Source organism: Pogoniulus pusillus, chromosome 5, assembly GCF_015220805.1.
Source record: "Pogoniulus pusillus isolate bPogPus1 chromosome 5, bPogPus1.pri, whole genome shotgun sequence".
Taxonomy (NCBI): Eukaryota; Metazoa; Chordata; class Aves; order Piciformes; family Lybiidae; genus Pogoniulus; species Pogoniulus pusillus.
In genome coordinates this window covers 37,202,610-37,230,370 of record NC_087268.1, presented here as the reverse complement: position 1 = coordinate 37,230,370, position 27,761 = coordinate 37,202,610, and the positions used below count along the sequence as shown (strand labels likewise).

The following is a 27,761-nucleotide window of genomic DNA, read 5'->3' as shown; positions in this document are numbered from 1 at the left end:
ACATTAAAAAGAATAAATTCTACACTTTATTGTGTTCTAATTAAATAGACAACGAGGCACCGTATCTGGTGGCTGTTGTGTTTTTTTTTAAAGGCTTAGGCTCTTGCATATCTCATTATAATAATTAACAATGCCACTGCAAGTGAAAATCACTTCTGAGAGAGCTGATGCCCAAGTTGTCATGAAAGAGAATACTGAAGAGATTTGCTTTCTACTTGAAGAAAAGCAAGCTGTGAGATTTCAAAAATAATTATGACTGTGAAAAATCTTCTTGGCAGCTCATTTTATTTGTGTCTCAGGGTTGCCATTCTTTCCTTTCAATGATTTTTTTTGCTAGGTCTAAATACGGACCACCGGTCTGAAGTTAATTCCTCACTTCAACTTTTAAACTCACTTTTGAAGAGAGCTGGGAAAGAATTATGTTTGGTAACTTCCATGATACTTGATCACAGAATCATAGAATCAACCAGGTTGGAAGAGACCTCCAAGATCAGTCAGTCCAACCTAGCATCCAGCCCTATCCAGTCATCTAGACCATGGCACTAAATGCCTCATCCAGGCTTTTCTTGAACACCTCCAGGAATGGTGACTCCATCACCTACCTGGGCAGCCCATTCCAATGGCAAATTACTCATGTTTAACTGCAGTTAATTTTCACTCCTAGATCTAGACTTCAAAGTGCCACAGAGCTATTAATCCATCCCCCAGTGTTTATAATTTACTTCTACTATAATTTCTTATTTTACTGTGTTTGGCATAAAAAAATGCAGACTAGCCTTAGGAGGGGCATCAGGACATGCATCCAAGGACTTCACAGCCTAAGGTCTTTCTATTGTAACTCTGTGCAAATCCTTAATTGCACTCTTTTAAATAGCCCCAATGTATGAGTTAAGGTCTATTATTTTTTAATAAAGAGGGGAAAATGAGGAACCCTCATAAAGAGTTTCAAATGCTAAGCCTTGTAAAGAATCCCTTGATACTTCACAGTTTAGAAACAGCGCTCTATTGATCACACCGTGCTTGCCTAGTTTGTTTTTAATGTGCTGCTATGGGGAGTGTCAAGGATATTCCTGTGAGGAGAAAAGGAATGACAAGTGCTTGTTATGGGCTCCTGTTAAGACTACACAATTGAAACAAAACAAAACTACGCTCCATTAAATTTTGTCTTGGCTGTGCCCCCTGGAAGAAAAAAACCAAGCAAAACAAACAACACACCAAAAAGCCACAGAGGGTTATAATACCCCCAGAAGAACAGGCTTGAAAGCAGATGTTGCTGGTATTTTTTTTAATCTAATTGAAAACTTATTATTTTGTAAAATACATGGCATTAAGCAATATTTTCCTCCTGTGCTGCCTGTGTTGCTCGCTAAGATTATCTTTGAAAAGGTAATCCTTGATGCCAAATCTCTTCTGAAAAGCATGAACTTGGCTAGGAGCATGAAAAAATGTGGTCAAAAGGAAGCATGGGCAGATGGGGAAGTCGATCTCCCTTCCCTTAGGATGGAGAGAGTAAAAAAAGCATCTGCAAATATGTGATTAGGGAACAAAAATAGTCTCTTTAAAACTCTGGTTGTAGAACGGAATCTCTTTTGCTTGTTGTACTTGGTCCTACCTGTTTATTACCTTCGTTTCTCTTCCACTACCACACTTGTGAGCTCTCAGTGGCAATGGCTGTCTTCTTGTGTAGGTGTGGGGATTTTATGAGCAAAAGCAGAGAGGTATGTGAAAGCCTCCTTGATTTATACAAGATTTGTTGCATCTGTTGACCTGTCCATAACTGCTCCATGAGACTTAAAAATATGTATATAATATGTATTTTTTTAAAAGACAATACTATGTCTTCTGTGGAGAAGTTTATAAGCATTAACATGGGTTAAGGTTCATTTTTTTCACAACTGACTGGAAAAATAGGGAATAGATATTTCTGAATTCTTCGGTCTGGATACAAAATATTCCATATCTTGGACAAATGCTCAAGTTGCTGGGTAGTGGCACAAAATGAGGGCACTTATACTTCCTCCTTGCCTTGTTTGTAATGGCCTCTGGGTGGCTAACATGAAGTCTAGGGTTTGCTGTCCTCAACTGTAGGGTCTCAATTCCTCCTTGGTGCACTGGGACAACAGTTACATAGGTGGTGACATATTACAGCTGCTGTTTTGAAGCAAATTAATGTCACAGAGAGCAAAATTCTCTTTAGAAAACTCTTTTATGTATTTTTTTCTCTCTCCAGTGAACACTTTCTAATTGTGTCAGTGGACATGAATGTATTACAAGGAGATTTCACTTACTGCACCCAAAGGATGAAAACCATAGCTGGTGCTCCAAGTGCACTGAAGTGTTGTTTTCTTGCTTACATCTCCAAACTGCTCTCCTCTCCTGTAACTTTATTTTTTGTTTAACTGAAACTAGTCCATTATTTGGCAAAGCAATGTGGGAGGGAGTTTTTAATAGATGATACTAAAAGAAACACACTTTATTGTATTTTAATGCTTCATGTTTTACCTCAAATGTTACTTCTGGTGAATTGGCCAGAAAACCCAAGTGAGGATTTGTATGTTATGCTGTAACCATCAGAAAATGACATTTTGTCTTTAAGTCTTATGTACTAATTTTCCTTCTCATTACAGGCTAGTCAAAAGTGGCAGACCAGAAAGGCACTGCCATTTCTTTTCCTGGATGTGAGAGAAAACTCCTTGTACCTATGTACTTGTGTGAAAAGCATGCATTTCGGCATCATCAGCCATTGCATGAGGTTGACTGATCACTCAATGACTGACTCCCTCAATTTGTGGAAAGCAGAGTGTTCTCTGTCCCTCCATTTCTCCTGCTACAGATCTGATTCACTTCTTGCATAGGCTTTTGTCACCCCAGTCACCAGCTTTGATCACAGGAGCTTGTCACTTCAGTAAGCCTGGAAAAACTCAAAAACTCTGAAATGATGGACAAGATACTGAAAAGGATGCATACAAAATCAACACTTCTGATTGTAGCTGGTTTGAATGTGTCCTCTATTAGCAAGAATAACATGATGCTTCTGTGACTGCTTACAATAATAATCAATACTTTAAACGAAAGTTTTGCAGTGTAAATATATTTATTATCCATGAATTTAACAAATAAATGTGTTTTTTAGGGAAGAGTAAAATATACAAGAAAATATACTACCAGAGAAAAAAAATACCCTACCAGAAAAAAATAAAAAGGCTAAAGACCATTTTTGGCCTTTTTACTACAAGGCTTTTATTTTCCTTACAAGGACATAAAGACATTGTGTGACCACCAAGTATCTGTCTGTTACTTTTATTTTGCTGCAGCCAGGTGGATACTGCCACCCCCAATTTTCTGCCTCAGCTACTGTTCAGTTAGCATAGAGTGCTGCTGAGCCCTGGGCCAGCTTTCAACACAGTTATACTTGCTGCATGGCTCCCCAGAGACCTCCACAGATCCTCTAGCTCTGCTACTTGGCTTCTAGTGTCTAGACTTTAAAGTATTCACTTTATAAATGTACTGTCTTTCAATTCTTATAGAAGTAGGACAAACAGATATACAGTGTAGTTGATTCTGTAATACTTACAGCAGTCTAGGTTATAAATCCTTGGACTGAATGAAGGGAGAGTTTATCAGGCAAAAAAAAGATCAAGTTTAAACCCAGTGTTTCCATGTTGATAACAGCATTATTATTGCCATCAAGTTCATGCACTGCATATCTCACTAGTAAGTAGCTCTGTCACATCATTCAGCTTCAAGATCTGTTCAGAGGATTTCTCTGCTGTGCTCTTGTTAGCTTTGGATTGACCTTGCTTTCTCACCCTTAAATTTTTGTTTGTTTGAGGGACAAGTTTTAGAATAACTTTATAAGCATTTACAAAGATAAAGCTAAATCTGCTCAGGCCATCCCATGTCATGGTGCACAAATATTTTAGCTGACATTTAAGCTATATTATAGAGCTATATTTTAAGTGTGTGTGTATATATATATATATATAAATGTCAACAGGCTAATAATTATTATTTGTCTTCTGCTCTTTAGCTGTGGTTGTTGCAGAGGGAAGAGTGTTGATGTTCTTATTGACTGTAACTTCATTACAAGCAGATGCTCATACATTTACTCATACTTTCTCTTAGCCTGTGCAGTTAATCTGATCCTGTTGTCCATAGTGCTTCTTGGCAGCTAGTCAAGATCCTGGGATGTGGAACTGGGCTTCTGTCCAATGTGTTTGGATGATTTGTTGGTGCACATAGAAAGAATATCTGCAACCCCCTTTTTTTTTTCCCTTCTCCCATTTTCTTCCCCACTCCTCCCTTCCCCCCTCAGATTATAGAGTCTGTCTTCTTCAAAGGTTTACACCACATCCTTATTTTTGGCCTCCAACAGTGCTGCTCCACCTGAGGCTTTTCAACAGTGTCTCTCATCCTTATCAAGGGTGACACTCTTGCTTAGTCCTACCATCAGTGTCTCTGTCATTTAAGATCAGTTGTGCACTGCACCTGTTTCTCTTATCACATGCTGAAGGTTGAAATGTCCGGATCTCTGCAAATGCATTTCTCTTTGTCCAGTTCCATAGATTGTGCCCATTCAATATCATGCACAAATGATCTTCTCCCACCTTGTTCAATATCATATGCAAACAATCTTCCATGCACTTTGAGAACAAAGACATTCACCTTCATCAACTTCATCAGCTGCATAGTGGTCCTGGTAAGCAGAACAGGCTGGAGCATTTGTTGAACAATGAAGTATTGTGGCCATTTGAGCTAGATTTCTAGCTCAGACCTAAAAATATCCAGAACAGAGAAACTTAGAAGAGGAAGCTCTGAGAGGAGAGGTGAACAGTCGAGGGATGGGCCATGCAATGGCAACAATGGATAAGCTAATATAATTTTGTTGGAGCGTCAAGAGCTTTAGGTCTGGAAGCACAGCTTGTACCTTCCCCTTGTTGCTTCTGCTACACCCTCTGCTGTCTTCCCCCACCTCTGTTTTAGCTGTTGCTGCTTTTGCTGCTTTGCTGCTGCTTGACCTCTTCCCCATCTTCATTAAGGTTATTATATATCTGTAGTAGTTTATTTTCCTTATACTGTTATATTTAAACTATAAGAAATACAATTTCATTTTCCCCTGACTTTCAGAAAAATCTGTGTTGTAGTGGGTTTATTCTACGGGGGAGGGATCCACTATTGTTTTAAACATAGTACCTATATGATATTTTTTGTATTCCTGAACATAGAAGACCAAAATGGTGTTGTATTTGTATTTAAAAAAAATAGTGAAAGACTTTGCAGTTCACCTTCTTAATTCCTTGGTATATTTAGTTGGTCTTGATACTGGGCCTGAACAGTATTGTCACAGATCTCTTCATCTGAGTTTTTACAATCTGGCATCCTTAAGTGACATACAATATACTTTGGAATTATTATTGTTCTTGCTTATATGTAGCCTTCCAAACATTTTCTATGTGTATTTAGATGTTAACAGTCTATCCACTTCTCACTTGGCTTCACAAAGTAGGGGTTATTACAGGATCTCCCTTAGGTATCTGCTATAGGTGCCCAAATTAGATATCAGTGTAGCCTGGAGAAAGAGTTCAGATGTTGCTTCTCTGTGCAGACAGCCTAGATTTCCAATTTAGGAATCTGATGACAGAATCTTCTCTTGAACATGTAAATCATCTTGTGATCATGGTAATTACATTAAGAACTGAGAAGTGTCTCAACAAAAGATCATCCCGAATGACCCACCTGATGTGTCATCTCTGCCCACAGAGACAGAAACTGCACAGGGACTGTGGTGGAGCAAAGTGGATGGCAAAGACAGCAAAGACTCGGCACTGACCCTTGCCGGCACACAGGAAAGACCCCTGGAATATGACAAGGGTAAGGGACAGATAAAGCTATGATGAATGAACCAGGAACATAGTTAAAGCCTTGGGCTATGCTGGCTTCCTGGGGGCAAACATCACCGGGGACATCTCAGGCTGGAGGCAGCAGACCAGAATGTGTCTCCTCCCCCACCACCACCAAAGAAGGACCATGAGGTGGATGCTACCTCTCCTTCTCTGTCTCCATTCTCTCTTTTCTCTCTCTTTCTCTCTTTATTTCTTTTCTTTTCTTTTCTTTTCTTTTCTTTTCTTTTCTTTTCTTTTCTTTTCTTTTCTTTTCTTTTCTTTTCTTTTCTTTTCTTTTCTTTTCTTTTCTTTTCTTTTCTTTTCTTTTCTTTTCTTTTCTCTTTTCTTTTCTTTTCTTTTCTTTTCTCTTCTCTTCTCTTCTCTTCTCGTCTCTTCTCTTCTCTTTTCTTTTCTTTTCTTTTCTTTTCTTTTCTTTTCTTTTCTTTTCTTTTCTTTTCTTTTCTTTTCTTTTCTTTTCTTTTCTTCTCTTTTCTTCTCTTTTCTTCTCTTTTCTTCTCTTTTCTTCTCTTTTCTTCTCTTTTCTTCTCTTTTCTTCTCTTTTCTTCTCTTTTCTCTTTTCTCTTTTCTTTCTTTTCTCTTTTCTCTTTTCTCTTTTCTTTTCTTTTCTTTTCCCTTTTCTTTTCCCTTTTCTTTTCCCTTCCCTTCCCTTCCCTTCCCTTCCCTTCCCTTCCCTTCCCTTCCCTTCCCTTCCCTTCCCTTCCCTTCCCTTCCCTTCCCTTCCCTTCCCTTCCCTTCCCTTCCCTTCCCTTCCCTTCCCTTCCCTTCCCTTCCCTTCCCTTCCCTTCCCTTCCCTTCCCTTCCCTTCCCTTCCCTTCCCTTCCCTTCCCTTCCCTTTCCCTTCCCTTTCCCTTCCCTTTCCCTTCCCTTCTTTTCTTTTCCCTTCTTTTCTTTCCCTTCTTTTCCCTTCTTTTCTCTTTCTTTCTTTCTTTCTTTCTTTCTTTCTTTCTTTCTTTCTTTCTTTCTTTCTTTCTTTCTTTCTTTCTCTCTCTCTCTCTCTGTCTCTTTCCTCTTTGTTTTGTTTGCTCCATTCTCTCTATCTTTAATAAATAGTCTTGTCTTGACAAATAACCTAATTTGTGTCTTAACTTCAAACACAGGAGTGTTCAAAGAGAACTATGTCTCTTTCCCAACTTTCTGAAGAATACACCTGCTTTTACATTCCTTAGGGTGGGTCATGCTGTTGCAGGATGGGCCAGTTCACTTTATGCTTTAAAATCATTCAGTGGCTAAAGACATTCAGCTATATACATCATTACCTACTAAGGATAAATCAGGTGAACAATTTTCAATTGTGTATCCTATCTTGGACAACTTGTAGTCGGAATGGGAGACTTGCATTTTGTGTGGCAAAGTCTTGCTGATAAACTTTGGTGGCCAGGCTTGAAAATGTCAATCATAAATATATGATTCCATAAATGAAATTATAAATTACCACTTGAACTGAAACTGTATTTGCTGAATGATTTTTCTTCAATAGATGGTTTTGATAACCAGGGTGAATAACCTAAACCAACCAATCAACCAAACAAAAACCCCAAACCACCAAAAAGAAAAGTGGAAAGTTAATCAGATAGGCAAGAAAACTTGAGAGAGAAGAATTTTTTTTTGTGGTGACCAAAGATGGCAGCTTTGCAAATTATGGCTTTTGCTTTGGTTAGCTGTCTGAGTGTATTTGTGTAAATTGTGGTAGTGTCAATAGGTGTACAATAAAAAATGCTGCAGAAAAGTGGAGTTCATACATATGTGTGTGTGGTGGTTTCCAGACTTCGTATATGTTGGAAGTGAATTTAGGCAAAGAGTTTGACATATTAGCCACATATATAACTATATATATCTATATATATATACACACACACACATATATTGTTATAATGATAATGGCTGAGCAGTACTTTCATAACACAGAAGTGCTTCACTCAAGAACAAATGCATTTCATGGCTTGTTCTGTGACGGTTCTACCACGCCTTTGTTCCCAGCCACGACTTCAGCTGTTGCCCCTCCTGCTGCTCTTCACTAGTTATAGGTCTATAACTACCTGAAGGGTGGTTGTGGCCAGCAGGAGGTTGCTCTCTTCTCTCAGGTGGCCAGCACCAGAACGAGAGGACACAGCCTCAGGCTGCGCCAGGGGGAATTTAGGCTGGAGGCGAGGAGAAAGTTCTTCACTGAGAGAGTCATTGGACACTGGAATGGGCTGCCCGGGGAGGTGGTGGAGTCGCCGTCCCTGGGGCTGTTCAAGGCAGGATTGGACGTGGCACTTGGTGCCATGGTCTAGCCTTGAGCTCTGTGGTAAAGGGTTGGACTTGATGATCCATGAGGTCTCTTCCAACCTTGGTGATACTGTGATAGTTGCTACTAGTTGCTACATGTGGGAATGCAGCAGAGCTGTGGGAATGAAGTAGAAGAGAATAATAACAGACCTTGGTTCCCACCAGCTGCAGAGGGGATAGATGATGGACACCTCATTAATGAGGAAAACAAGGCCTGGGTTATGCTGATTTAGTGAATTGTCCTTGACTAATTATGCTAATGTGTAGGTGTGTGCTCTATTGGCTGAGTGCATATATACCTGGGCTGTAAGTAATAAAGTGTCTCTAGCATAATTCACACTGAATCGTCTGGAGTCCTTCATGGCAGGTCTCTGGTCACAGTGGTGTATAGGCCTTTTGCCATGGCTCCTGTGGCAAGCAGAGATGTACAAGCAGCACCATGCTGCTACAGCTACAGCATTTTCTCAGAGGTCTGGGCTCATCTTTTAGAATCATAGAATTAGCCAGGCTGGAAGAGACCTCCAAGATCATCCAGGCCAACCTAGCACCCAGCCCTATCTAGTCAACTAGACCATGGCACTAAGTGCCTCATGCAGTTTTTTCTTGAACACCTCCAGGGACAGTGACTCCACCACCTCCCTGGGCAGCCCATTCCAATGCCAATCACTCTCCTGTGAAGAACTTTCTTTTATGAACTTAGGCCTTACTTGATGCACACAGCAGTGGCTAAGGTACGACTCATGAGTGCTGTTTGGAATTCTTCAGGGCACTTGAAACATCTGTCTGAACTTGGCAGATATGCTGTTGGATTTAGGGAAGATATGAGCTCTTCCAAAGAAGCAGGTGCAAGCCAGGTGGGTACTTCAGGGCATTCAAAATAGTGCTGGCTACCAGCGCTCAGGCAACTACATCACACCCCTTCTACAATCAAGGAGGAGCTACAACGATTTTTAGAGAGTGATTCAAGATACAAGGTAAGTTGAATCATGCTGCTATTTCTTTTTCTGTTGACTGAAGAAGACTCTTCAGATGATAATGCTTCCAATGCTAAGCATCTCAGTTTGATTAGATCTGGGTTTGTACATTCAGCTCTTCCAGATGACACAGTAACTGTGCAGAAAAGCATATGCTGATTCTAATTAGTGTCTGATTAGACCCAGGCAAAGTGCTTTTCTCAGAATAACATATTTACACTAAAAAAAAAACCCACCAAAAACAAACCAAACCCCAAAACAACAACCCTACTGCTTCAACACAACTGGAAATAATTTGTATTTGTCTCATACATGAAAGTGACAGGAAGCTGTAAAGAAAAATTAGGGAAGTTTGATCTTTTTCAAAATGATTACCACATTTGTCTGCTGGGTGAGGCTCTTGTACTGCCAGGAGCAAAAGGGGAGAGATGCTGCATTGTCAGAAGGGATGTGCTGCTGCTGCTGCTTCATACCTCTGTGATTTGCAAGCTGAGAGTAATTCAAAGCCTTACTGATTAGAAGCCCGTAGGTCTTTAATGATGATTGGCAGACTGAGGTTGTTGTGTGTCATGCTGCTTTAACCCTGCCTCTTTTTGCTACCAGTTTGTTTTTAATGCTTGTTGCCTCAGAGAGGACATTGGCTTTCTGGAGTCAGGCTTGGCCTCTCCACATTGGGGTGTCACCTCTGCCTTGCTCAGGGTGCTGCATACAAGGGTTTGCCTTCTTCCCCTGCATGAAGGTTACCTTTTATTGAACTTTCCAGGGTCAGAGGTGAACAGGAACATGAGGGTCCTCTGACAATGTTGCCTCAATTTCTTCTGCTGACACCACTAATATTGTAAATGGAAGACAAGAAACACTTGGTTTAAAGAGCAGATTGAGGCTTAAGTTTCCTCTTACTAATTCTCGTTCTGCTTTGAGTATTTCAGAACAGTGCATAAAGCAGAGAGGCATCAATGGGAATAATTACACCATCTCCTTCTCTGGAGACTTGCAAGGCCTGTCTGGATGTGTTCTTCTGTGATCTGTTAGATAGCACTGTCTGGCTCTGGCAGGGGGGTTGGACTTGATGATCTCTTTGGGTCCCTTCCAACCCCTAACATCTTATGATCCTATGATCTAGGAGAGGGTACAGCTGTCCTGTTGAAGCTCACCTGGAGCTGGACAATCCCTTAATTGAGACCCACATATCCCTGATGTGGGTGCTGTAGCTGCTGGGCTGCTCACCACCAGACATGCCACCTCCTTCAGTAGGCATCCAAGCCTAAACATTTGTTTTCATTCCCCCCTCCTCTTTTTTTTCCCCTCCTGAGAGTAAATGTCAGCATGACAGCACATTTTTCATGGGTATTGTTTTGCTGGCTTGTTTTGACAAGGATTGGTGCATGGTATGGTTCCATCCCCAGGAATCTGTCTGTATGTGAAATAATGAGCAGCAGCCTTTGCAGAGCTTTCCAACTTAGCAGACAAAAGGCAGGGGTAACCTGAGATACCTTAGGTTCAGCAGGCAGGACTACTGAGGCTTTAAGAAGCACCTGATTCTTGCCATTATCTACACAGGGAATAAACACTGAATCTAAAGGAGAAGGACTGATCTTACCTAGATGCAAGCCAAATTTCTAAGGAGGGAGGGCCAGGTGCTTTCCCCATCTTTGCTGTGTGCATTGATGAATGCTAGAAGAAGAAAATGTAATGACATTAAAATATAGTAATAAAGTTTTAGTAAGAGACTTTGGAAGTTTAAGTAAATTGCCTTTCAAAGGCTTTCTGTGTATCAAAGGGACTGTGACAGAGAGGATGTTTATTTACTTGCTGTATTAAATTAGATAATTCACTCAAATTGTCAGCCAGAAATTGCCCATGAAGGAAATCAGCATCACCTATATGAATTAGTTTATCTGTGACCTCTTTTAAGCTACCTGATAGAAATCTGATATGCAATTAATTAATGAAACAGGACAAATGTTGTTACTCTGAATGAGGTTCTTGCTTATTCATCTAATGAACTACAGTTGTAGATGTTCATCTTATTGACCATGCATTACTGCATGATATACTCCTCATCTGAAAGTCTGCTTGCTCCCTCAAAAAATTGATAAGCAATATTCTGTTTGATACCCTTCATCCTACTTGCTTATTTCTATACTGCTGAACTCACAGATTCACAGAATTAACTAAGTTGGAAAAGACCTCTAAGATCATTGAGTTCAACGCATCACCTAATCCTTCTCATTAAGTAAACCATGGCACTAAGTGCCTCATCCAACCTCCTCTTAAACACCTCCAGGGATGGTGATTCCACCCCCTCCCTGGGCAGCCCATTCCAATGGCAAATCACTCTCTCTGGGAAGAATTTTTTCCTAATGTTCAACCCAAACCTGCGCTGTTGCAGTTTGGAAGTGTGTCCCCTTGTTCTGTCACTGGGTGCTTGGGAGAAGAGACCAACCCTCACCTGGCTACAACCTCCCTTCAGGTAGTTGTAGACAGCAATGAGGTCCCCCCTGAGCCTCCTCTTCTCCAGGCTAAACAACCCCAGCTCCCTCAGCTGCTCCTTTTAGGGCTGTGCTCCAGGCCCTTCATCAGCCCTGTTGCCCTTCTATGGACACGTTCCAGTATCTCAACATCTTTCTTAAATTGAGGGGCCCTGAACTGGACACAGTACTCAAGGTGTGGCCTAACCAGCACTGAGCACAGGGGCAGAATGACTTCCCTGGTCCTGCTGGCCACACTGTGCCTGATACAAGCCAGGATGCCATTGGCTCTCTTGGCCACCTGGGCACACTGCTGCCTCATCTTCAGCCTACTATCTACCAGTACCCCCAGGTCCCTTTCTGCCTGGCTGCTCTCCAGCCACTCTGACCCCAGCCTGTAGTGCTGCACTGTTTCTGATACAGGCCAGGATGCCACTGGCTCTCTTGTCTACCTGGAAACACTGCTGGTGTTACTTATGGTATTGCCCTGTGGTTTTGAATTATTTTCATGATGGCTTTATTATTAATATGTAAAATTGCCTGAAATTTAAAATAGGCATAGAGACATTTATATAAAAAATCATGGGCACTGAAGCTCTGGTTGAAATTTGAAATGCCTATTTGATGGGTGTTACAGCTAAAGGACAGTCATATATTTAAATGTTTATATTACAATGACATTTCCCAAATGATTTTTAACTACTAACACATGTATTCCAGAACTAGAAGTGGGTCAGGTACCTAACAGTAAGGAGATAAAATCATGATGTACAATATTTACTCTATGATTGCAGATATAAATTACTAAGTATTTGTAAGAATCTTGTCTGAAAGAGAGAAAGGAATGCAAAGAGAAAAACAGTCCTGCCACACAGTGTCCTCATTTTCCAAAATACTTTTTGTCAAGGGAGTTGTTCTTCCTCTTTTTCCCCTCTCCCTTTAACTGTGGAAACTTTCAGTGTGGAATCTCAGAAAACCCCTTAGCAAATCTGTGTAAAAAGTCCTCTACTTGCAGCAGATCTAGAAAGCCACATTTTGAGTTCCCTGGCTTTTGACATTGTAAACCCTGTCTGCAAGGATGCAGCAAGGATAAAGTAGTACTGAAAAAGATAACTTCCAAGGCAACCTTGAGCTAGTGCCAGCTTGCTAACTTGGGCCCTGAATCCATCTGTATATAGCTGGAGCTCTACTGAGTTAGTGCACTTGGAAGTTGTTTCATGGGTACTCATGACATAAACATATCTTTATTAGAACACTTTGCTTGTGATCTTGCCACTGAGATGCAATTACCTATGTCTTTTGTGTTATTTGCCATCCTGAGTGTGTGTTGTAGTTATATCCTGATTGCAGGGTGATTGAGAGGCACGTGCAAACTAATGCTCCTTTACCATAACATGCTGGGAAAGGAAACTCCTTCCTGTGCTTTAGCAAGCAACATACTCATCCCTATGATGTTCTGAGGGGCTAAGCCTTTTCCTGGCCTGACATGATCCCCAAGATGAGGGCTGTTACAGCACACATTGCCCACTAAGGTTCTGCATACACAGCTGGCCTTTGCTATGGAACTCTAAACATTTAATGACATTTATTTGACAAGCCTATAGAATCAACCAGGTTGGAAGAGACCTCCAAGATCATCCACTCCAACCTAGTGCCCAGCCCTAGCCAATCAACTAGACCATAGCACTAAGTGCCTCATTCAGGCTTTTCTTGAACATCTCCATGGACAGTGACTCCACCACCTCCCTGGGCAGCCCATTCCCATGCCAATCACTCTCTCTGGCAACAATTTCCTCCTAACATCCAGCCTAGATCTCCCCTGGCACAACTTGAGACTACGTTCAGGCTTTGCCTTTCTGAGTGCTAAGATACTGTTTATGAATGTAATGTGAGGAGTGAATTTGATGATGGAACCAGAAATGTGATGAAAAATACAGCCACAGCAAGAAAATCAAGGAGGTAGTGGCAACAGGCCAAGCACAGGACAAGCCAGCTTCTGGGAGAGGTTAGTCCTGTGCACATAAGAAGAGGAGAAACCTTGAGCCAATGAACTTACATGAATTATCTTTTGTCACTCTGTTCCCTCTTGGGAAGACAAAATGCAGACAGAAGCTTCGTGCCATAGTCTCTTTGTTTAAAAAAGAGGATAAAAATTGAACAGAGGAAAAGGCCACCTGGACTGTGTAAAAAGGAAGAGATAATGTCTGCTGAGGCATACTTTCCTCTGTTTCACTTCACTCTTGTGTGTTGGAGAGGATATCCCAGGAAGTGATGCCTGTCACAAGCCAAGCAATGACAAGCTTTCATGGTAAACACCTTGAAGGCAATAACCTAGTAGGGTGTCTTCTGCAAAAAAGGACATGTAGAAGTGTTGTTTAGGGACACAGTTTAGTGGTTGATCTGGCAATGGTAGGTTAATAGTTGGACTTGATGGTCTTGAAGGTCTTTTTCAGCCTAAATATTCTGTGATTGTATATTTATGGATTGGTTCTCATCTAGTGCCAGCAGAACAGAGACAGCACTCAGATTATTTGCTCATGTGTTTCTAACATGAGAAAGTCCTTGAAATGTAACATTGCATTTAAAAGTGACTTAAAAATCATTTTAGAAAAAAAAAATTGGATGGGATAAAAATGCTGATGAGTTGTATATAAGTGCTTCCATGTTTGTTAAGAAGATAAAACAGTGATAATTTTAATGCTGTGGCAATATCAAAGAGAGGAAGATAGTTTTATGGTTGTTCTGAACTTTGCTTTGGGTGCACATGCAGTAAGTATCACTGAGCTGCAGTCTTCCACTGTCCTTGCAGAGAAGTATTTGTAAGGATGAGATTTGTGATCCTGTGAAACACTCTGCATGGATATGTTGTGTCGCTGGCACATTGCCACCAGTTCCCAAGATCTTTCCAAATTGCCATTGTCTCTGTGCTTTGCATAGTTCCAAGAATACTGTCTGCAAGAGGGCAGGAATGGCAAATCAAATCATGCTGGGTGGCATGGAGTCAGTCATCAGCAAGTTTGCAGATGACACTAAGCTGGGGGTAGATGTGACTGAGTTGGAGGACAGAAGGGCTCTGCAGCAGGACCTTGACCACCTGCACAGATGGGCAGAGTCCAATGGGATGGGGTTCAATAGCTCCAAGTGCAGGGTGCTGCACTTTGGCCACAACAACCCCATGCAGAGATACAGACTGGGGTCGGAGTGGCTGGAGAGCAGCCAGACAGAGAGGGATCTGGGGGTACTGATTGATACCCGCCTGAACATGAGCCAGCAGTGTGCCCAGGTGGCCAAGAGAGCCAATGGCATCCTGGCCTGCATCAGGAATGGTGTGGTCAGCAGGAGCAGGGAGGTCATTCTGCCCCTGTACTCAGCACTGGTTAGACCACACCTTGAGTACTGTGTTCAGTTCTGGGGCCCCCAGTTTAGGAGGGACATTGAGATGCTTGAGCATGTCCAGAGAAGGGCGACGAGGCTGGGGAGAGGCCTTGAGCACAGCCCTACGAGGAGAGGCTGAGGGAGCTGGGATTGTTTAGCCTGGAGAAGAGGAGGCTCAGGGGTGATCTTATTGCTGTCTACAACTATCTGAGGGGAGGTTGTGGCCAGGGGGAGGTTGCTCTCTTCTCTCAGGTGGCCAGCACCAGAACAAGAGGACACAGCCTCAGGCTACGCCAGGGGAGATTTAGGCTGGAGGTGAGGAGAAAGTTCTTCACTGAGAGAGTCATTGGACACTGGAATGGGCTGCCCGGGGAGGTGGTGGAGTCGCCGTCCCTGGAGCTGTTCAAGGCAAGATTGGACATGGCACTTGGTGCCATGGTCTAGCCTTGAGCTCTGTGGTAAAGGGTTGGACTTGATGATCTGTGAGGTCTCTTCCAACCTTGGTGATACTGTGATATAAGGATCAGGTACACATCTGTAATGGGGAGACACCTATGGCTAGGCTCCTCAGGTCAACTTCCTTCATCGACAACAGGAAGGAACAGGCATAGAATCATAGAATAAGTCAGGGTCACCAGAGCGGAGTTGAGTGGGAGAATCAGCTCCCTCGACCTGCTGGCCACACTTCTCCTGATGCAGCCCAGGATCTGCTGGCCCTCTGGGTTACAAGTGCACACTACTCACTCATGTCAAGCTTCTCATCCACCGGCATCCCCAAGTCCCTCTCCTCAGGGCTGCTCTCCAGCCAGGCACTACCCAGCCTGTATTTGTGCTTGGAATTGCCTCGATCCACATGCAGGACACTGCACTTGGTCTTGTTGAACCTCATGAAATTGGCTTGTGCCCACCTCTCCAGCTTGTCCAGGTCCCTCTGGATGGCATCTCTTCCCTCCAGCATGTCTGCTGTACCACACAGCTTGGTGTCCTCAGCAAACTTGCTGAGGGTGCGCTCAATTCCCCTGTCCATGTCACCCACATCTGCAGGCTACAGGTTGGAGAGCAAGCAAAGATGTCAAGCTGACATTGTACAAACCATATATGACAATGCACCTGCTGACTGTGCATTTGAGATGATTACTTTATATGCAGATTGTAGATATTTGAAAAATCAGGCGAGGATGAATCCTACTACATCTCACCTTGTTTTCTCAGAGTATGCACATTATGGCAATGTTTCTCTAGGTGCTTTTGATCAGTTACTTGCTTCTATGCCTGTCTTTTCTGCTGAGGTAAGCATAAGTGCAGTTTTTCTGGTTTGAGTCTACTTTAAGTGGATAAATGTTGCACCATTCCAGTGCTGTCCCTTCTTGCATCAAAATTTGTCATTCTCCTTGAGGAGACAACTGAGCACACAGTGTAGAATTTCATTTCATTACACTTTTAGATGTGTGTATCAGCAAAAGCACACTTTATGCAGAGTTGAGGGTCATGAAATACGAGATAGTTTAGCATTTCAGTGGAAGACATATACCACAGTTGCTATGTCATTATGCTGCTGAAGGAGACTAAGATAAATTATTTCACCTACTTACTGTTTATCAGGTACATAAATGCTGTAGTGTTTACTGCTTTGCTGAGCTAGATATATGTTTCTACATCTTTAGAGGAAAAAAAAAGGGATTGAATCATATTGAAACTTCTTAGTTTCTCAAGTCAGATGAATTGTGGGCTTGTGGCAAGCTTCAAAAAATGTAACTAGAAGAGGCAATATACAACCCTACTAAGGAGTTTAGATTCTTCTTCTACAAAGACATATATTTGTGTTAAAAGAGACAAATCTTTTTGTAATAAAAGTAGACTACTCTCAAAAAAACTCAGATGCATTTCCCTAGCAATGATAGAAGACCATAAGGTCCAGCCAATTTTTGTTGCATGTAAGATATCAGGGCATTTTCACCTAAGAGGAAATAATTTTGTTTCATGCTCTTTATCATCAGTGTCTTGCAATCTATCAGTCTCTGTGCCTCATATTTTCAAGCACCAATTCTGTAAGGACTCCAAAGCTCAAGTTTCCTGAAAGTAAGAAGCTTGGGGAGAAAATGAAGAGATCCATTGTAGACCTACACAACTCACTCTGGTTCCTGCATTATCCTATACTTGAACAGAGGCCTTGAACTCCTGATAGTATCATGAAGCAATGTTCCCCAGTTCTTTGCTCCGGGCAGCAGTTGTTTTGCTTGTTAACTTGAATCACCTCAAAGTTAAGTGCCTGAACTCACTTTCCAGTTAATGAAGAGAAATCCCCACCTTCGTGGTATGATTCATCTCTGCAAGAGACACCTTGGCTGGGATTTGCACTCCACCCACCTGCTTCTATGTGATCTGTATCAAAACAGAAGACATCAGTGCACTAGTGTACGAGTGACTTCTTTGCAGCCTTTTATGAAGAATATTTCAACAAAACAAAAATAAATTGAGATATGAATTAATTTTTTTTTGCTGTAGGGAAAGAAAAAGCACATACTTTTGAAAAGTGAGAAAAAGGAGGCATGAGATTCAGTATACGAGAGAGACAAGATGGTTAAAGTTAAGCAAAAGTGAGCACTACTGAACACACTGGAGAGCAGTCTCATTCTGGGTCTGATTGTTTAGTTTAGCAGTAACACTCCTGCCCACTTCATGGAATAAGATAGAGCCAAAATCAAAGATAGGTGTTGCAAGTGAATGCTTACTCACTAGGGAATTAAAGATCAATGTGACTGGAGTGTTTAGAAGAGTGAAGAATCAGGCCAGCATTAAAATGTAACTTTACTAAATTAAGTAATTTAGTATTTCTCATTAATGGCTAAGTCATACACAATATTAATCATCATAATTTTGTATAGAAACTTTTAAGTCTTTAACTCCTACACTGAATTAGCTGTGAATATGTAATACCAAGGAACTAATGCCATGTGGTAAGGATGGCTATGACTGCTAATGCTTCTGGATCACCAACCTTGAAGTGATCATGCTTGCCCATGACTAATGTCAGGACTGAAGTGGAATTGTCTTCTACAGATTACCTTGATTATGTCTCATATCTTTCTGCTATTGGCCCCTTCTTCCCTCTAAAAATGGCTATTTATCTTGGTTTTGATTTTGCCGGCTATCCTTCATGTGCATTTGGGAGGATGTCCTGCCTACTTGTTGCTCTTTCTGTTTATCTTGTCCATTGCCTAGCAGCTTCTATCATGTATTCATCCTACCTAGAACAACCCAGATCTTTGTCCCTGGGTCAATAGTTGCTTGCACACTTGAATTAAAATGGTTACACATGGTATCTGTCTATGCTATCACCATGTTACAAAACAAACAATGTTGCCAGTTATACCATTTTAGTGCTTATATTCATTCATTATACCCAGATTTATAATTTGTAAGGGTCACAGACCTTTGTATTGGCTGCCAGTGACTGTCTGTTAGGCATCAGTTGCAGTTAGGTGTTCCCACTGTGATAATTAAAAGCTATAAGGATAAAAAACGAGTCACTTAAGCACAGAGATGTCTGTCTTGTTATCCTAAACTGTTATCTGAGCATCTGGGTTAAAACTAACAATTGAGAAGGTCAGAAGAACGAATATTAAGGTTCTATAGGAAAAGATATTTTGGCATACACCAAGGTTGTTCCTTACCCCAGTGCAAATGATAGGTTGGAGTCCTGAATCCTGTGGGTTTCTGCAAAATCTGAGGTCTAACCCAAAGTTTGAGTGAGGTTTTATTTTGAGGTATGTTTGAAGCTTGCTGCTAGAGCTAGCAACTTCTCAGTTAAGGAGATTTTTCATTAGGCAGAAGGATGATTTACCTAGAAACCTGAGATCATCTCATTTAAGCCTTATGCAACAGTGACCTTATCTTATTAATTTGGAAATACCATAATAATACATATTCCTTGCTAGTTCCCCTCTTAACATATACTGCAACAAGCTGAACATCCAGAGTCATGGTTACTGTGGAACTCAGAGCCTGTCTCCTCTTCCCTTGTTCTACTCCCAGCTAACCCTGGCATAAGCTGTTTCTAAATGAATCCACACAACAAAATGCTAGTTTTCATCCCAAGGGCTGGTGCATTAAACTTCAGATCTCATGAGTATTGAAGTGAACAAATCAGGTAGGATTTTTCTTTATGAGTAGCTCATTTAAAGCACTTTTTGATGAGGAGACTGAGATGCTGTGTTTGTAACTATCTGACGTGTGGTGAGGCTAAATTAAGATTCTCATGCTTTTTAACTACTCACCACTGTGAAAACTTCAAACTGATGCAGTCCCTAAGTGCTTTATTTGGATCAAAGGCAACACTTGCAATGTAGCTGAGAATGTAAACCTTGGGCAATTCTGATTTCTAAATTCTCTACATTCCAATGAATGGTAGCTATAGTACTATTTCATTTCATGGTGCATACTCATTTATCAGTATTATCTTGAACTTTATCCCTTTTTGATTTTATAGAGTTAACAGTTGATGAAATCAGACTAGTACAGTGCAGGCAGTATTGCTGCAACTCATGTAATGATTAGCTTGACAACATATCCTTAAAGGGAACGGCAGAAATTTTCTCCAAAATTATTTTTTTCCCCTATATGTCCATAAGATGCAGAAATTAAAAATAATTTTGTGAATTCTGGACTTTTTCTATAATTTCTGAGTGGGCTTTGAAAATCTGTCTTGAAACTAGGGGATAGTTTACACTGTGTAACTTTAGGTGCCAAAATTTTAGGTAGCTGGTTTAACTTTGGAAGTTGTCTCTCTCTCAGTCTGAATATAAATTCCCTTTAGAAAGGAAGAGGCCACTTTAGCAGATGATTTAAACCAGAAATATAATTTGAGTGCTTTGGGTTTGTGAATAGGAATCCACAAGTCTCGTGGTAACTCACGAAGCCTTATCTCCTGGGACAGGAAGTATCACAGTATCACCAAGGTTGGAAGAGACCTCATAGATTATCAAATCCAACCCTTTACCACAGAGCTCAAGGCTACACCATGACACCAAGTGCCACGTCCAATCCTGCCTTGAACAGCTCCAGGGACGGTGACTCCACCACCTCCCTGGGCAGCCCATTCCAGTATCCAATGACTCTCAGTGAAGAACTTTCTCCTCACCTCGAGCCTAAATTTCCCCTGGCGCAGCCTGAGGCTGTGTCCTTTCATTCTGGTGCTGGCCACCTGAGAGAAGAGAGCAACCTCCTCCTGGCCACAACCACAAGTCACTTGACACATGCAAAAGCTTCAGATGGTAATGAAGGTATTCCCATTGACTGGGGCTCTGGAGTGAAATTGGGCAAGCTTCAATTTGCCAATACTTTACTGTCCTATTGTGCATATAGGGAGCTTAGGCAAACCAGGCTTGTTTGGAAATGCTGAGCAGCTAAAAGGTGGTGGGAAAGGTATCTGCCATGTGCATTGTTGGTCAATGATTTTCCAGAATGACAAGGCAAGTCTTTATACCATACCTGTTCTGCAAGTGTCTGATGCTTCATGCATTCCTGTACAAAATTTAAAAGGAGTTACAGTACTTACTAAATGAAGCTGCAGTTTTTTGGAATCATTTTCTCTCTTTTCTTTTTGGTTGAAATCTATATGATGAGGCACTTAGTGCCATGGTGTAGTTGATTGGATAGGGCCGGGTGATAGGTTGGATAGGATGAGCTTGGAGGTCTCTTCCAACCTGGTTGATTCTATGATTCTGTATGGCTCCACCAAAAAAGGCAACTTTTCCATATGGAATATATATATTTTTTTAATAATATAGACTTAAAATGACTGCAAGATAGAGGTATAACATGTATATGTGCATTAAATATTAGTCTTCACCCTTCTTGTATTTTATTTGAAAGCAAATACACTTTCACTAAATTGTTATCAAGTTCTAAATGATTTAGTTCTATAACTTTAGTATTCATGACTTACATGGCCACCAGTCTCCCTGTTATTTAAGGAGGTCCCTATGCATTTGGGACAGAGCATTAAGGAAAACAGTTCATGGAAAAGTTGACCTATTGCACTGAGTCATATGCAAATATCTTCTGATCATACCTGATACGACATCATCAAAGTTCCAGGCATGGGAGAAAATGCAAAAGTGAGCAAGTGTCAGAACACGTGAGAGAGAATGGAAAGATTAGGGGAGAGTGGGAATGAAAAGAAGCAAAGGGATCATATTTAGTAGGCCAGGAACATGCCAGTTCACACATGTGCAGTTCATCCTCGTGGCTGGGAGGTGGGAAAGGGGCAATCGATGTATTCACTTCTTTCAAAACATCACTGCACCATGAAAAAGTAATTCTTTGCTTTCCTAGCAATTAAAAAAAACATAAAAGGTGCTACTTGTAATTCTCAGGATGATTCAGAAAGTAAGGGCCTTCCCTGGGGCTTTCCTGTCTGTCCCTTCACATGTTGCTGGGCAATGTGATCATGCAGAGGTTCAACATGAATATCTGATGCGATTCAATACCTGTAAATGAGGTAGAGTAAGACACAGAGTCCCCAAGAAGCACACACACCCCATTTGGCTGCCAAGGGGCATCTGTCTAGCAGCCTGCCCTGTCTCTGTCCAGAACAGGTACACAGATTTTATCCCACCCTTACAGGAAGGTCATGACAACCTCTCCACCAGAGAAAATCTTTCACTCTGAGAACAGTGAGTGGTGGACTTGCCTTTTTCAATTGTCTCATCTCTTACCTCCCCCCCCACTCCTGCCTTTTTTTTTTCCCCAGCTCTTTTCTCTGCCTCTCATCTTTTGGTAATGTTTTCCAGACTTTTAAAAAGCCAGAAATTTCAATTCTGTTACCTATATTGCTGTTTCAGCATTCAACTCGCATTTGCATGTGTAAATGCCTAGTTATATATGATCAGTGTGTTTTGAAAACGTATTGCATGTTTTCATGGTGACAATATACCATGTTAGTGAGAGTAATTGAGTGGTAAAGGTATTTAAGTGACAGGAAAAACAGTAGAATTAGAATTAAATAATTTAAAGGAATTATTCTTCCCAGACAGAGTGATTTGCCATTGGAATGGGCTGCCCAGGATGGTGGTGGAGTCGCCGTCCCTGGAGGTGTTCAAGAAAAGCCTGGATGAGGCACTTAGTGCCATGGTCTAGTTGCCTGGCTAGGGCTGGGTGCTAGGTTGGACTGGATGATCTTGGAGGTCTCTTCCAACCTGGTTGATTCTATGATTCTATTCTATGATTCTATTTTGATGGTTGGTTTTGTTTCTGTAGGTTTCTTCATGGGTTAATTTTTTCAGCTACTTATTGACACAAAAAAAAATAACCAACAACCCCCAAAAATGTGAAGGAAGAGTTAGAGCAGAAAAAGACCATGAGCCCTCACAACTCTCATTGTCCCAACTAATAAAAAAGATCTCTGAACCTTCTAAGCTTTACGAAATGGTTGCTTCACTGAATAAGAATTGCAGGCTGAACATGGTAGACACTGAATTTTTGGTACCTGTTAGCAGTTGGGGTTGGTCTCTTCTGCCAGGCAACCAGCAATAGAACAAGGGGACACAGTCTCAAGTTGTGCTGGGGAAGGTCTAGGCTGGATGTTAGGAGGAAGTTCTTCCCAGAGAGAGTGATTGGCATTGGAATGGGCTGCCCAGGGAGGTGGTGGAGGCACCATCCCTGGAGGTGTTCAAGCAAAGCCTGGATGAGGCACTTAGTGCCATGGTCTAGTTGACTGGCTAGGGCTGGGTGCTAGGTTGGATTGGATAATCTTGGAGGCCTCTTCCAACCTGGTTGTTTCTATGATTCTAAGAAGCAGCAAGAAAATCCCAGCACTGTGAAAACAGGATTTGAAGAAAGTAAATAACAATTAATTTCAATAAATGATTTTTGTAGTCTTAAACTGGAAATGAAAAATAAGCTAATTGTGTAAAATCTTAAGAGCATTACCTGGGTAAATGATCAGCGGAAACATCCCCAAAATTTCCAACCTAAACAACTTTTTTTTGGGCTACAAGACTGAAAGTAAGAGAGGATTCTGTAGAGGGTGTTAGGTACGTGGTCAGAAAATTGAAGCATAGCTCTTGTTTTCTTCTGAAGGAAAGGACAAAGAGGTTTTACTCTTGCAATTTATAAATGATTCTAATCAATCTGGAAGAGGTTTTTGTTTGTTTATTTGTTTTTTTTTTTAATAGATTAAGTAACCCAAAATGTAACAATGAATGAAATCATTCAGGAATTCTCTTTGTTCTTAGTTCAAGACTGGTGCAGATTAATTGCAAGTTCTTATAGAATTAAAGTTTTACCAATGCACTCTGTACATTGCATAGTGCTTGGTAGGAATTCTAATAAGTAGCTAGGTAACTAATTCTGGAGATTATTTTACAATGTCATTTGGACTCCCTGTTCCAAGGGTACAAATACAAAAAGCTAAACTAGTTATTAAGCTATTGAGTACAATGAACTTGACTCGAAAAAATGCCCTGGAAGTTCCACAAGAACTATATATAGCATTGTGAAAGTATTGTAGCACAGTCCAGGATGATTTATTAGGATCAGTAGTTCTAAGGCTTATGGGCAGAAAGATAAAAAATTCAGTACTGACACCTTGAAAGCTTTCTGAGACAGAGACAATTAGCCTGCAGAAGTTATAAGAAGAAGAATGGGTCAGAAAAATGCTTTGATGAGAATGCTGCTGAGTCATCTTCTTTAGAAGAAAGAGAAAATGTAGGCTTTGAAAAAGAATGTGCCACCTTCTGAGAAAAGAATGCAGTTTCCTCTACCTTAAGGTTGCACAATTTAGCCTTGCTGTAGTGGAAGGAATGGGACACTTGCAGGAGGAAGTGCAAACAGCTAAACAAAATCAGCCATGAAAATGTCTCTTTTTAGAATCATAGAATCATTCAGGGTTAGAAGGGACCACAAGGATCATCTAGTTCCAACCCCCCTGCCATGGGCAGGGACACCCTACCCTAGAGCAGGCTGCCCACAGACTCATCCAGCCTGGCTTTAAACGCCTCTAGGGATGGGGCCTCAACCACCTCTCTGGGCAACCCATTCCAGGCTCTCTCATGCTGAACAGCTTCTTCCTCATGTCCAGCCTGAACCTGCCTATCTCCAGCTTTGCTTCATTCCTCCTGGTCCTGTCACTCTCTAATATCCTAAAAAGTCCTTCCCCAGCTTTTTGTAGACCCCCTTCAGATACTGCAAGGCCACAAGAAGGTCACCTCAGAGCCTCCTCTTCTCCAGACTGAACAGCCCCAACTCTTTCAGTCTCTCCTCATAGGAGAACTGCTGCAGCCCTCTGATCATTCCAGTGTCCCTTTTCTGGACACGCTCCAGCACGTCCACATTCTTCTTGTAATGGGGGCTCCAGAACTGGACACAGTACTGCAGCTGGGGTCTCACCAGAGTGGAGTAGAGGGGGAGAATCACCTCCCTCGACCTGCTGGCCACACTTGATGTCTGACCTCATGTTTTGGCAAAGGTAACAAACTGCCCTTCTGATTGCTGAGAGTACAGCATCCAGGAAGTGCCAGAGGATATCTGTGTGGAAATGTACAGTCACTGCAAGAGGAACTTGGTAGAAGACAAAAAAGGAGGGATGTAAGAAAGTCATAGTGTTTCAGTAGCAAAGGATGCTAAACTTCATAACAACCAAAGAAACAGAAAACTCTTACTGCAAACAAGAACTATTGGAGGTCTTTGTATGGATCACATGCATTTATTCCAATTGTTTGAAAATGCTGCATTCATTTTTGTGTTTTCTCCATCTTGGCTGCTGACTCATTTAATTTCCATTTAAAAAAACTACCAAAATGTAATGGCTATCATAGTCAAAGAGTGATGATGTCTTCCATATATGACTTATTTTGGAATTTGGTTCAAGTGAAAAAAGGAGGCTTTGGCTTGTGAAGTGGCTATAGGACACGTTATCAGAAAGAGAGCTGAAGGAATCCTTTTATAGTGGACACTTGTATTATCACTATCTTTCCTCTGCAGCCTATTAGCAATGTGCTAGAAATGACACTATGTACCTGTGGATGATGGTTTTGTTATCTCAGGGGAAAAGTCTATGCCTTTATGTATGAGTGCTGTGATTTTCATATATGCTTAACTTGTGCACCATGCACCAAAATCAGTGGTAAATGCATAACTTCTGCTCAGAGAAACCAATGGAAGCTGTGGATGTCTAATATCAATGGAAAAGCAGGTCACTTCTTCAAGGAGGCTCACAAATTGATGTGCGCCCTACATTTCAGATATACAGGTGTCAACATTTTGACTTTAATATGATTTGTAAAACAGAGCAGCCAATGAAGAATTTATCTCTGTGCTTTTCATTGCTGATGCTAGGGGAAAGCAGTGACAACTGTCTGTCTGAGCAGATAAGGTTATGATGAGCTGCAGTGGTTTAGTAAATTCTTTCTCACTCATTTTATAACATACAATAAGCTATTTCTGGTAATATCTTACTGTTTTTTGGTTGTGTTTTGTGTTTGGTTCCCCCACCCAGGAATTTTCTTACATGATTCATGAGATAATTTTATTGGGATTGTTAAAGGTCAAGGATCATAACTAAAATTGGCAGAAGGCAATGGACAACATTCTTTTTAATAGCACATATGCAAGCTTGCTAGGTACAGTGGTGTTGTAAAGATGCGCTTAAGATGAAGATGTGCCCTTTCAGTCTAACAGATGCTTTCTAGGGAGATTAAGAGCAAAATATGGCTATTATGTACATGATCAGCTGCAAGTGATTTTGGAAAAGCTCAGAGTTCTTGGTGTCTCTGCTGAGAGACCTTTAGACACAGGCCTACTTTAGCTTACATTACTTTTCATGTACCGTTTGGCTAAACTAAAGATCATGTATCTGCAAATAGGAAAAAAAAAAGTCAAATTATATGTATATGTATATAACTTAAAAAGTGACTTGTTGTTTAAACAGCCTTAGCTCTGAATGTCTATTTTGAACCTGATAGAGGTGCAGTTTTTGGAAAGATAGTCCTTAGGACACTCCCAGGTTCACACACAGGTATTTAGGAGTCATTGATATCACACACTACAGAGAAAGAACACATTCTATTGGAAAAGGCCTCAACCAGTTCAACCCTTTACCCAGCACTGAAAGGTCAACACTAAACCATGTCCCTATATGTAAGTCCTCCACCTTCCATTCCCCTGTCAGTAAAACTGCAGCAGCAAATGCACATATTTGTAGCTGAACTTGAGATCTGACTGAGCACAAGAGAGAATGAGGCCAGTATTTCTGACAGGTGAGGCATGGAGAGATAAAATTTCATTGCAAGTGTCTGTATGAGAAAATCTTCATCTGCTGGAAGTTCTGCATTGAGTCCTGACACTTGCCATGCTATCAGGTTAACCAGGTAGAAAATACCTTCAGTTTCAATATGTGTCTGTTTTAGAGACTGCAGTTCAGGCAGAGTGAGGGAATAAAGGCTCACTGAACCTGCAGGGAGGACAAAGTCACCATAAGAAATATGGGACAGAGTAGCTGCTAGCAGTTGAAGTCTTATCCAACACAAACCCAAAAATGAGCTCAGTGGATTTGGAGGCATGTTAATTCTATTGTGCACAAGAAACAAACAAACAAGGAATTTTTAGTGAATGACATGTGTTAAAACATTCAAATATCAAAATATTTACACTATGGCAATGTCTCCTGATACAACCTCCTTGTCCTGACAGCATTATCAGCTGCCTTTTGCATGGTTTTGATGGCTGGCCTCTTAGTAGAGGGTAAATCAAAGCCATGGACTCTATATAGTGTGAAATTTCCCAAATCTCACCCAGGAGTCACAATAGAAGCACAGAGCCCTGAATAACCCAAAAGCTGCTAAGTAATTTAACAGTGATTTTTTTTTTTTAAGTGAGGAAGAATTAAGTCTCAGGGAGAGTTCCACTAAGTTATGTGCTGAAATCCCTTATTTGTCCTGTATAGGAAGTGGGAGCATAAGGCACTCCTTACCCCCTCTCCCCTACCCCAGCATTTTAGATTCAGAAAAAAAACCCTCAATAAACCTGCCAGGAATCATGCTTCAGGCTGCCTCTCTATGCCTTTACAGAGAAGTAAAGCATCCTCATCTCAGGTACCTGTATGATTTCCTCTCCAACAGTTTAGTTGTTCAGACTAAGATAGTCTTCTCTGTTTCATCAATAAGTGAACTGGACTTGCTCCATTATGTCCTTCTTAGACTGGATGCATATTCCAATTACGCTTTCATATGTACTAAAGGAACCTGGTTGGTTCTATGATTCTGTGAAAAGCCTGGATGAGGCACTTAGTGCCATGGTCTAGTCGATTGGATAGGGCTGAGTGATAAGTTGAGCTGGATGCTAGGTTGGACTGGATGATCTTGGAGGTCTTTTCCAACCTGATTAATTCTATGATTCTCTGATTCTATGATATATACATTATTAAAAAAAGCTCTTAATCTGTTTTCTGCATGTTTATAACCAGGATACCAATGGCCTTTGCTGCAGCTCATGATGTCTGTTCCATTGACTGTTCACCAGGTCTCCAAGGACTTTTTCAGAACTGCTCCCTGAATGGGTGTCCCTTAACCTGTACTAACTCATTAGGTTGTTTCCATCTGAGATGTGGGACTTTTCTTTAGCTTTTTGTGTAATCATAGAGTATCTCGAGTTAGAAGTAGCCCATAAGAATCACGGAGTCCCTGCTCCTCACAGGACTAACACTAAAGCATGTGACTAAATGCATCATTCAGATGCACCTTGAATTGCGAGAGATTTGATGCTGTGACCCT

At 41.2% G+C, this 27,761-nt stretch overlaps 1 long non-coding RNA gene across 1 annotated transcript in view; it reads left to right on the top strand.

Annotated features, from left to right (window-relative positions):
* The window catches only part of LOC135175713 (uncharacterized), a 125,272-nt gene that overhangs the window by 9,430 nt on the left and 88,081 nt on the right, over positions 1-27,761 (top strand). The window contains exon 2 of the long non-coding RNA XR_010302450.1: positions 5,761-5,871. This is a non-coding gene — a long non-coding RNA (uncharacterized LOC135175713). The remainder of the gene's footprint in view (positions 1-5,760; positions 5,872-27,761) is intronic.